Raw genomic sequence first — 11986 nt, forward strand, 5'->3', positions numbered from 1 at the left:
GCAGCGGGCTGTGTTAGGAAGGATTCTGAGGCCGCATCTGTGCTAAGTGGGAAGAGAGCCATGATGGGGGGGGGGGGACCATCTACCACAAAGGTCCCCAGGGACTACGAGGGCACATGTCACACATTTGTCATCCCTGGTCTATAGCTTTCGGGGGGACCGTTTCCTAAATATGTTGTTGCCGGATAGAGGTAAGAGATTTTTATGTCCTGATAGAAAAACATATGAAGGCATAAAAATAAGCGATTGCTATATTCTCACTCCTTTTTTCTATTTCTACAGACATCTTCATGCTCACTGTGCAAATCTTGTGATTTTCGAAACATAAATTCTTAGAGGCAAGGCGCGGGATCTGTTCATACTCTGCAGCCGAGTGCATGCTGGGTAGCAGTTGTATCACTGGGATGACTGGGCGTGGGCCAAGCCTGAGCTCAGCTCTTTGGAGTGGGTTTGGAGGAGTAACGAAGACATCGGGGATGGGAGTGTTTTAGTCCCAGTTCTGCTGCGTGCGCCACCATGGCAGTGCATTTCAACCCTCAAGAACTCAAGGGCCCCATCTGTAAAATGGGAATAACCATTCCATCTCTATCTTCCACCGCTGGTTGGTGCGTGGCATGTACAGGCTGGGTTGTCTTTTATTTTTTATTGTTTTTAAGTTTATTTATTTTAAGAGGGAGAGAGAGAGGAGGAGGAAGAGGAGGGGGAGGAGGGGGAGGAGGAAGAGGAGGAGAGGGAGAGGGAGGGGGAGGAGGGGGAGGGGGAGGAAGAGGAAGAGGAAGAGGAGGGGGAGGGGGAGGAGGAGGAAGAGGAGGGGGAGGAGGAGGGGAGGAGGAAGAGGAGGGGGAGGAGGAGGAGGAGGAGAGAATGAATCCCAAGCAGACTCTCCATTGTCGGCACAGAACTAGATGTGAGGCTTGAACTCACCGATCATGAGATCATGAGCAGAGCCAAAGCCAAGAGTCAGATGCTTAACTGACTGAGCCACTCAGGCGTCCCTGGAGTTGTCCTTTAGAAATCCTTCCTGCTGGGGCGCCTGGGTGGCGCAGTCGGTTAAGCGTCCAACTTCAGCCAGGTCACGATCTCACGGTCCGTGAGTTCGAGCCCCGCGTCGGGCTCTGGGCTGATGGCTCGGAGCCTGGAGCCTGTTTCCGATTCTGTGTCTCCCTCTCTCTCTGCCCCTCCCCCGTTCATGCTCTGTCTCTGTCTGTCCCATAAATAAATAAAAACGTTGAAAAAAAAATTTAAGAAATCCTTCCTGCACATTCTGAGGGCAGTGCCACGACAAACAAGAATGTTTGCAGAGGAAACATTTTGCCCAGGAAATCCCGCTCTGACCGTTACAGAAAGACATCTGGAAGTCTCCAGAGCCCAACGGTTCAGAAAATGCCAAACAAGGAAACATGACAGTCTGAAGGGTCCGCGGTGCCCCGGGGATGGGGCACAGGGAACAGTGTGAGAGAGGGGGCGCCAGGAGCTGACCTTTCACTGCACTGGCATCATGTGCAGGAGCCCTGGATGGGCAGCCAAAGTCATCTGACCTCACAGCCAGCGCCTGGGGACATTAGAAGGAGGCTTACAAATGACTCAGTTGAAAGTCTGCTTGTGAGGAAGCAGGAAGAAAAGTCATTGTTCCAGGATCCCAAAGGTAATTAGTGGTTGGAAAGAGACAAGAACCTCACTTTGCAGATGCCAGGAAGAAGAGGATGTACAGGGAGCAGGAGGGAAGGCCCAGAAGGAACCCCGTATTCCCTGCGAACAGCTGGCCTTGACCCTAGAGGAATGGGGACTGGACTCTGATATCCTTGGGTCCCTTCCCAGGCAAGGGGTTGCAGCTTGAACGGGAGAAAAATCAACCTGTGGGATTTCGGTTTTTACATCTGTTTAGGGGCGCCTGGGTGGCTCAGTCAGTTAAGCATCCAGCTTTTTTTTTTTTTTAATTTTTTTTTAACGATTTTATTTATTTATGGGACAGACAGAGACAGAGCATGAACGGGGGAGGGGCAGAGAGAGAGGGAGACACAGAATCGGAAACAGGCTCCAGGCTCTGAGCCATCAGCCCAGAGCCTGACGCGGGGCTCGAACTCATGGACCACGAGTTCGTGACCTGGCTGAAGTCGGACGCTCAACCGACTGCGCCACCCAGGCGCCCCAAGCATCCAGCTTTTGATTTCAGCTCAAGTTCGTGAATTCAAGCCCTGCATCGGGCTCCACGTTGACTGTGTAGCACCTGCTTGGGATCCCTTCTCTCCCTCCTTCTCTGCCCCTCCCACACTCTCTGTCTCTCAAAATAAATAAACTTTATTTAAAAAAATAAATACATCTGTTTAATCCTCTATAAGGAAACCAGCGTGACAGCAAGAAGTTGTGGGGTTGTGACAGCAGAGGGGGATGTGCCTGAGATCCGAACCCCAGTGTGGAGGCAGTGACTCTTCTACATAGAGGTTGTGGGTTAAAAGGTGGGCAGTGGGAGGGCTCTGCCTGGTGCAGGATAAGACGAAGGGGTCATTGTCTGCAGAGAATTTAAAACCGTTAGCAAAGCCATCTGAAAGTTGGTCTGTTTTTCACTATAACCTTGCACTGGCAAATCTTAAGTAACGTTACTGATCCAACATTCTGCCCTGAATAATCTTTCCTTGGTCCAAGTTCTAGACAACTGTGCTTACTGTTGAGTTTAGCACTATGTCCTTAAGCCTAAATTAGCACATTCTTATTCTTTATCCTTTTAAAAAATGCTGTATTCCACTTGGAAGTTCACTGGCCACGCCTTTGTTGCCAAATAGCCTTTGAGAAGGAAACAATGGGAGCCTTGAAGACCCAGACAAGAAGTTGATACAAAAATATTTGCAAACTGGCAGAATCCACCTTGAACAAGGCACACAACACTTTAAAATGATTCCTTGAGGTCAGTGCAAACAAACTGTGGAGAGGACAATTACTTCTGCAAAGCAACAACAACAACAAAGTGAGGAAATAGATAAAAGAATCAAATTTAGGGAAGAAACGTTAGGAGAAATGACCAAAGGTTCCAGTCTTAGATTGCCTGATGAAATTCAAAGGGCAGTGTTTGAAGCCCGAATCACTTTCTCTAGGAACTGGACAAGAACACAACGGCTCAGACAAGTCCCTATTTGCCGTCTTTTGGATACTTTCTCTGGTTTTTGCACGTGTAAAACTTGAGACCCAAATACAATAGAAATTTGTGATACATTTGCCGGCGATGGGCGTTTGGTGAAAGTTTGTCCACGGTGAAGACACTTGAGAGCTGCTAGAACTGGTCCTGAAGAAACAAAGAAACAAAGATGTGAACTGTATTGCCCTTTCTGGAATTTGCTGTGACATGGGATGGGTATCTGCCAAATTTATCTTTATGTTTAAGGCTTTCCTTCTCGACTTAGATGCCTCTTGTTATAGGGAAAACTTCAGCGTATGTCAGCTACACTTCAATTTTTAAAAGGAGAGATAACTTTAGCAATTAAAAGGAGCAAAACATATTCCCCAATGAACTATGTGACACATTGGCAAATCTGGCTATGTGCCTATTGAAGGGGACAATTCAGGATCGATTTTGACGAAATCATTGTCAAATGTGTAGACATGTCTCAAAGACAAAAACTGTAATGTTCTATTTGTTACCGACATGTAGGCAAAAGATCTCCCTTTCCTTAAAAAAAAAAAAAAAAAAAAAAAAAGACGTCTTTACTCCCCTCCCCTTTTTTGGTAATGTACTATTATTTATTTGTTTATTATTCATCAATTTATTTAACTTCCATGATTATGTATGTGAAGTGCAATAAAAGAAAAATTTCATTCCCTGCCGAATTTCTTTAAATTCGTGATATTATTCAACTTACTGTGTGAATGGTACGGGAGTTGTTAAAAAGAATCCACTCTAGGTTTGAAATACGGGAGGCCCGGTGCTGGAGCAGGCATAGCATTCTGGGAGTTTCTGTCCTGTAAAGGTAACACTCACTCTTTCAGAGGGAGTAACAATATGTAGTTTTGTAATAACAAGGAGAAAACAACAATATATAATTTTGTAACAACAGCACCAGCACAGATACTTAACATTTTTCCAGTGACTTGATCACACAGCAGATACTTGCACCTGCTTCTCTTCTGCCCAAAGGGAGAGTTGCCCGAATCCTGTTGGATACGGGCATTGGATGATTCTGGGGGGAAATGTCAGCTTCTACTCACGTTCTCTTGTGTTAACCGAAGGCCAGCCTGAGGTAGGACAGGGAGGGAAATATTTAGCCCTGCAGCCTTCCTTCTGTTCTCTTCTCCCTCAGGGATTAAATCCTCTGCCTCCCATGCTCCCCCTGGCTCCTTCTCAAACCCTACCCACCTGAGGCTGTGTGATACGTGCAGAAAGCAAAGGTCTTGCTTCCTGTAAACATAGCACTTAGCACAGGGTCTGCCCTGTAGGCATTAAGGTTAAGGACTCTAGGGATGGATGGTCTAGTGACAGAATTTTAGGCATCAGCCAACAGTGGAGTTGGGAGGAATTTTCGGGGCAACCCGTTGCCTCTTTTGAAACACCTACCCTGCAGTTGGTAGGTGGCTTAAAGGACTTCACAACTGGTAGATGGCTCTGACCTTCCCACGGGGCGCCGACGTTAAACTCTAATGAGACTTTTCAGCTCAGCGCCCACTCTCAAGCAGCCGCATTGGGAAGGATTGTGAGGCTTTGTCCCTGCCCCATGAGAACAAAGGCTGAGATTGATTAACAGCGCCTTCTGCGGAAGAGGGAGCCCAGAATGCTGGCTAAGGGAGTTCCACGCTGGCCACCCCTGTTTTGGCCTCCCGGCTGTCAAAGCCAGGCATCTATCCCACATCCTAAGGCCACCCTTTCCTTACGCGTTTGACAAAGGAGTAGAATAAAATCAGGATATTTTGGCAAACGCAAGTATACATTTGGCTTGCTTGAATTCACATCATGTTTTCCTTGAGCCAAGGTCATAATTTGAGAGGTGGGGGGCCAGGCCAAATTTTACAGAGATACTTGGCAACTTTGACAATTGGCAAAGAGGCAAGACATTGGTAAACGCGGTTTTAAAAATATTGCCAAATGCCAAGCGTTTCGTATTTCATCTCTGATGTTTGTTGATGGATGTTTGCTGCCATTTTTCAGGAACTCCAGTAGCTGGTACCCAACGATTACAAACCTCCACCTGCTACCGAGGACGCCTTTGCAAGTGCACCGTGCCTCCAGCAGCCTGGAGAGACAGAAGAGCAGAGGTGCCCTGGGGGGTGATCTCAGGGACCCCAGAAGATCCCTGCCTTCCAAAACATTTGCACCACCTTCTCGGTGGTGAATAAATGAGGAAAACTCCTGTCTAGGGAGAGAGAGAGCAGTTCACGAAGGTCTGTTGACTTAAAGTTGCTGGTAATCAGTTTTTTCCCTGAGGTGAAGTTTTGACGGAGGACAAAAAGGCAGAAAGACGGGGAACTGTAACTCTGATGGGCGAGGCAAGAAAGGCATATGGGGGAAGAAAGGGAAGGCACCCTAAATCCGATTCGTCTGTTGCACAATGTCCCGGGGACAGCTCAGAATGTGCAGCTGCTGCTGAGGCACCTGTGCCGATTGTCTGGGGGAGGTCAGCACACCTGGCTTTGACTTTTTGGGTCCGTGCTTAGGTCCGTTCAGCGGGCAAACTGGGAGACAGCAGGGAGCCCCGCCCTCGCCTCCCCACTGTCATAACCCAATAATCAGCACCGACGCTGGCGAGGTAGAGTGGAACTTGCTCTAGATGCGCCTATGGTAAAAATCTGTGCCAAGGTATTCCGCAGCTTTGCTTCGGTGATTCATCCGTAATCATTACATCAACCTCTTGTGTTTCTAGGGCCCCTCTGCTCCTAAGTTCTGAGAAGAGCAGCAGGAAGAGAAGGAGAAAGTTATTTATTGAGGACGCGCTATATGCCAGCCCCTTTGCTAGAAAGTTCCAGGTGTTATTTCCAAACCTTATCACGATACCACAAGGAAAGAACTATTCTTGCCAACTCACAGTGGGGGAAATTGAGGATGAGGAGGATGTCATGAAGCTGGTATTCAAAGGACGCTTTGTCACTTCGAAAAAGCAAAGTCTTACATGAAAAGATACTCCACATCTCTCATCATCAGGGAAATGCAAATCAAAACCACAATGAGGTACCACCTCCCACCTGTCAGAATGGCTCACATGAACAACTCAGGCAACAACAGATGTTGGTGAGGATGCGGAGAAAGAGGGTCTCTTTTGCACTGTTGGTGGGAATGCAAGCTGGGGCAGCCACTCGGGAAAACAGTGTGGTGGTTCCTCGAAAAACTAAAAATAGAACTACCCTAGGACCCAGCAATTGTACTACTAGGTACTTATCCAAAGGATAAAAAAAATGCTGATTCAAAGGGGCACATGTACCCCAATGTTTATAGCAGCGTTATCAACAATAGTCAAATTATGGAAAGAGCCCAAATACCCATTGACTGATGAGTGGATAAAGAAGATGTGGGGTGTGTGTGTGTGTGTGTGTGTGTGTGTGTGTGGAATGAAATATTACTTGGTGATGAAAAATAATGAAATCTTGCCATTTGCAACAGTGTGGATGGAAGTAGAAGGTATTATGCTAAGTGAAATAAGTCAGTCAGAGAAAGATAAATATATGATTTCACTCACATGTGGAATTTTAAGAAAAAGAACAAATGAACATAAGGGAAGGGAAGGAAAAATAAGATAAAAAACAGAGAGGGAGGCAAACCATAAGAGACTCTTAAATCCAGAGAACAAACTGAGGGTTGCTATAGGAGGAGGTGGGTGGGGGGAATGGGTTAAATGGGTGACGGGCATTAAGGAGGGCACTTGTTGGGATGAGCCCTGGGTGTTGAATGTAAGTGATGAATCACTGATTCATTATATATATATATGGAAGAAAAGTCTTCCATGGCTAATGCAAAGGGGAGGCCCCTTTCAAGGTACATGGTGGTGGCATCAGAGAGCTCTTCTCAGAGCTTTACTACTCTTTATTTAGTCCCCTTTGTTTTTACCTGATGCCCAGCAGAACTGCCAGTGTTAAAATACTTACAATGATCTTTATGGGAGAAGTCCGTTCAGGTCCTTTATCTTGTCCAACTAGAAATGCACTCAACCCTGTCCGTCAATCCATCCCATCACTTAGAGTGTCCTAGAAGGTTGTTAACAGGCCCAGAGCGTCCCTTCAGTCCAGCAAGGGACAGATGGCATCCACTGACAAGATGCTGGCAAAGCCTTCTCTGTCCACCCCACCCCTCCATGCCAGGCACCAAGCTAACCTGGCTGGGAGTTGCCTCCTGTATTAAGCCCCTGGGCCCTGAGAACCTCCTTTGACTTATTTCCATCTGACCTTGTGGTTTGCTTGTGTGTGGATCCTGAGCCCTTCCAGGGCCGGGAGGTAGAAGGAACCTGCTCACAGGTGAGACTATTAATGAGGGAAGCAGCCAGAATTCTGCCTAATCTGAAGGTTACGTCAAACGTTAAGGATGAGTAAAATCGTCTTCTAAGTTTGTCCCAGGTCGCAGGTAGTCCTGCTTGAGATCCTCTCATTCATTCTGGAATTGCTCCCATAACCGCCGATACTGAACACGAGGTCAAGGCTCAACCTTCAGTAGAGCTCCATCTAGCGGAATTGTTTTCCATTACAAGCTTTATGGTGCCAGGGGAGTCCCTTTTGCGTAAGGAGTCTGGCATTTGCTTCTTATTTTAGGCTCTGTGTCAATGGGATGATTGGGCATTTCCTCAGTCCAAACAAGCCGAGTTCACATATCGTGGAGGTAAGCAGGGTGTATGTTAATCGAGCAAGGCTAGTTCAAAGCCTACCAACTTGAGTTCCATTTCCTCTTGACTAGGAGGGGGCAGAGTGGATCTCTTACACTGGGATGGAGTCCCCGGCTGCTGGAAAGTGGTGGGGAAGGAGAAGAGAGGACAACGCAAATGTCCTGGAAATTTCCGTGTAAGATCAGGCACGGGCAGATTAAATCAATGTTGTCCTCACGAAAACAGGCAGACCAGCTGGCATCCCAGGCTTCAGAAGCTGGCTCCCAGCCCTGGAGAGAGGAAGATCCCCGTCTGCCCCCCACCCCTCCAGTGGCTGACATTGTACGAGGTTCTGCATGTTCAATTTCTTTCTACATCACCTGTTGCCCAATGTGCTCTGAACACAAATGATTTTAGTCCCCTCTTGCCCCTCTCCTTTAAAGGCAGCCTGCTATAATTTTATAGGGTTAGAATTTCAGGGAATTAAAAACTGCCCAGATAAACTCCCACCACCCAGCCACCCTAGACCTTCTGGGAGGAATAGTCTATTCGTGTCCTGGGGCTGCCTTAATGAAGTACCACAAACCGATGACTTAAAGCAACAGAAATGTATCCTCTCCCGGTCCTGGAGGCTGAAAGTCCAGGATCCAGGTGTCAGCAGGGCGATCCTCTCTCTGAAGGTGCGAGGGAAGGCTCTGTGCCTCCCTTCCAGCTTCTGGTGTTTCCGGCCATCCCTGGCCTTCCTTAGCTTGTAGGCAAGACACGTGAGCCTCTCCCTCCAGCATTACATGGTGTCCTCCTACCCTGTCCTCCCTGAGTGTGCCGGGGTCCTCACCTGCTACTCTGTGTGTGTTTCTTCTCTCTTCTTATAAAGACACCAGTCAATTGGATTAGGGGCTCAGCCTCCTTCGGAGTCAACTCCCATCTTGATTCGATCTTGCAAAGATGCTACTTCCTGAGAAGGTCACATTCACAGGTACTGGCGGTTAGGACTTTGACATATCTTTCTGGGGACACATTCAACCCATGAGAAATAGGAAGGGACAACAGCAGGCGGAAACCACAAGACCAACACTGGCTTCAAGGGTGGGGAGGGAGCACGGAAGCAGGGAGTCCTCAGAGCGGCTGGGGGTTGTTTTCTCGAGTTCCCACGTTCCCACGCATCCAGACCTGTTACCGGAGGCTATGAATGCAACACCAGACAAGACCCTGACATCACATACTGTTAATTTGATAAGATTAGAAATCTATTTCATAAAAAGTTTTCATGTTTAGTCATTTTTGAGAGAGGGGGAGAGAGAGAGAGAGAGAGAGAGAGAGAGAGTGTACAGGCAGGGGAAGGGCAGAGAGAGAGGGAGACAGAGGATCTGAAGCGGGCTCTGTGCCGACAGCAGAGAGTCCGATGTGGGGCTCCAACTCACGAGCCGGGAGATCATGACCTGAGCCGAAGTCGGATGCTTAACCGATCGAGACACCCAGTCACCCTGGAAATATATTTTAAACATGTGCCATTTCCTTGAAAAGGCAGTAAGGGCCCATTATTTATTTGGAACATCTTCTATTTACATTTGTCATTAACTTACTGCCCTGTATTTTTGGTGGATGGATAGGAAAGAAATATGACCCATTTAACATTATTTGTGCATTTCCACTGAAATAGAGTCAAGCAGAAATATACAGAAAGTTTCAGTCATTTTATCTAGGATTCTCTCTTATTTACATTATGCATTTAAAAAATTTTTTAATGTTTATTTTTGAAAGAGAACGAGTGGGGGAGGGGCAGAGAGGAAAGGAAACACAGAATCCCAAACAGGCTCCAGGCTCTGAGCTGTCAGCACAGAGCCTGACGTGGGCCTGGAACTCAAGGACCGTGAGATCATGAGTCATGACCCGAGCCGAAGTCGAATGCTTCGGCTGAGCCACCTGAGCCACCCAGGCACCCCCTATATTATCTATCTGATAGATAATTCAATAGATCCTACTGCACCAAAGCATAGAACATTCTTATTCCTTACAATTTTTACAATCCTGTTGGCTTGTTACTGGTAATGCATGCGTGTTTGCAACACATAAGTGCTGTCATCCCTCCTTTCAAACAGACATAACAACAATGCCTGTCACTTACTGACTGCTTCTATGTGCCAAGCACTGTGCTAATTGATTTTTTTTTTAATTTTTTTTTAATGTTTATTTATTTTTGAGAGACAGAGCATGAGTGGGGAAGGAGCAGAGAGAGAGACACAGACTCCGAAGCAGGCTCCAGGCTCTGAGCTGTCAGCACAGAGCCCGACGCGGGGCTTGAACTCACAAACCACAAGATCATGCCCTGAGCCGAAGTCGGCGCTTAACCGACGGAGCCACCCACCCAGGCGTCCCTGTGCTAATTGATTTCTATGCATCATTTTATTTAATTCTTAAAATAGGCTTATGCTGTATCATTTCCACTTTACAGGTGAGAAAGCTGAGACTGGACAGCGGAGTGTCTTGTCCCAAATCACCTTGCTCTTTAGTGGTGAAGCTGGAATTCAGTTTCGAGTTTCTGAAAGCTTATATTGGACTGCCTTCATATAATATCTTCCACAGCCATCCTGACAGATTTCCCTTGACCCATCTAGTTCCTTTTCCTCACCCCAACCTTTGCCTCACAAGAAGACCAGCTCATGTTTACGTATAGAGACAAATACCTAATGGTCCAGACCCGTTTCAACGTTACCACATGTTGTTTTTGGCCACTAGGTGGAAATACGCCTATTTTCTCTCCTCCAAAAGATCTTGAGCTTTTTAACAAACACATTTTCGAATTCATTTCCCCTCTTTGGGCCCCCCAAGCCCAAATGCCTATAGAGCCATAACCACATTAATAGTGAGTTAAAACCCACAGAACTGAGCCAATGGACTACCCTGTTCATTACTTTATTAAAAGTGGGGGATAAAAGTCCCACAGTGATCCCAGATGGTGGTCGAATCAACAAGCTACTTATATACAATAGACACTCTCGGCTTGGAAACTACATGAATGTGTGCTTTTGATCCATAAAGAGCTACCTCAGTGGGCCAATCATAATAAAAGTTATGTATCTAAAGTAGGTGAAGACGTGATGAGCAACTTTAAAATGGCCTTGGCAGCTTTTATAAAATCACATCTAATCGTTGTGGGCTATGTTTCTGGAGTAGATGGTGGAGGGAGTGTAGAGTCTCTGTGAGTGTGGGCTTGACCTTACTGGACAACGTGCCAGGTGCTGCGTAAAGTATGGTGTGCACAGCGCTGAGCCGGACGTGATCCCTGGCTCCCATCACGCCTCGCCCTGGTAGTTACAACAGAGACAGATGAGATCTGCCTGGGAGTCATGTATGTGGATGTGTGTGTGTGTGTGTGTGTGTGTGTATGAGTGGATGTCTGTGCTTGTGTGTATACAGCTGATCTTCATCACTCATAGATTTCATATTTGTGAACTCACCTACTCACTAAAATTTACTTATAACCCCCAAATTGACACTTGTGCTTTTGTGGTCAGTTGCTGAGATGTGCAGAGCGGTCAAAACTTTGAACCACTTGATGTGACGCGTTCCCAGCTGAGGGTGAATGAGGCAATGCTGTATCTCCTTGTTTTAGCCACCACGCTGCAAACATGTGTCTTTTTCACCATCCATTTAGTGTCGTGTTTCTTGCATTTTGTGCTTTTCGTTGATTTCACCATTTAAAATGCCCCTACGTACAGGGCTAAAGTGCTGCCTGGTGAGGCAGGAAGGCTGGGGTGTGCCTCCCGGGGAAAATACTTGTGCAGGAAAAGCCTCCTTTGGGCCTGAGTTATAATGCTACTGTTGGGACTTCAATGTAATTAATTAACAATCTATGTTAAATAAGGTGTCTTTAAAAAGAAACACACACGGGGCGCTTGGGTGGCTCAGTCGGTTAAACATCCGACTCTTGGTTTTGGCTCAGGTCGTGAGCTTGCAGTTTGTGGGATCGAGCCCCGCATCAGGATCTGTGCTGACAGCATGGAGCCCGCTTGGGATTCTCTCTCTGCTCCTCCCCCTGCTCGTGCTTGCTCTCTCTCCCTCAAAATAAACTGACTTTAAAAAAAAGAAAGAAACACACATAAAGCCAATTCATGTACTGACCAGTTGATGAAAGAAATGTGATCAAAACTGGAAGAAAACTAACCGTGTATTGTCCCTTGGAGCAGTGGGTCCTAATTCACCGATTCAGTGCTCGTGGT

General features: G+C 46.9%; 2 long non-coding RNA genes across 2 annotated transcripts in view; one reads left to right on the forward strand and one right to left on the reverse strand.

Moving 5' to 3' along the window:
* The window catches only part of LOC121032849 (uncharacterized), a 20562-nt gene extending 15211 nt beyond the window's left edge, over positions 1-5351 (forward strand). Inside the window, exons 4-5 of the long non-coding RNA XR_005791546.1 lie at positions 2340-2441; positions 5132-5351. This is a non-coding gene — a long non-coding RNA (uncharacterized LOC121032849). The remainder of the gene's footprint in view (positions 1-2339; positions 2442-5131) is intronic.
* Positions 2964-8751, reverse strand: LOC121032850 (uncharacterized). Its single transcript, XR_005791548.1, has 3 exons — positions 8602-8751; positions 3852-3951; positions 2964-3277 (listed from the first exon to the last, which is right to left on the reverse strand). It is a non-coding gene; the product is annotated as an uncharacterized LOC121032850 (long non-coding RNA).
* Positions 8752-11986: the final 3235 nt, after the last annotated feature.

This window comes from Herpailurus yagouaroundi, unplaced genomic scaffold, assembly GCF_014898765.1.
Source record: "Herpailurus yagouaroundi ecotype Mexico unplaced genomic scaffold, PumYag 142, whole genome shotgun sequence".
Lineage (NCBI taxonomy): Eukaryota > Metazoa > Chordata > Mammalia > Carnivora > Felidae > Herpailurus > Herpailurus yagouaroundi.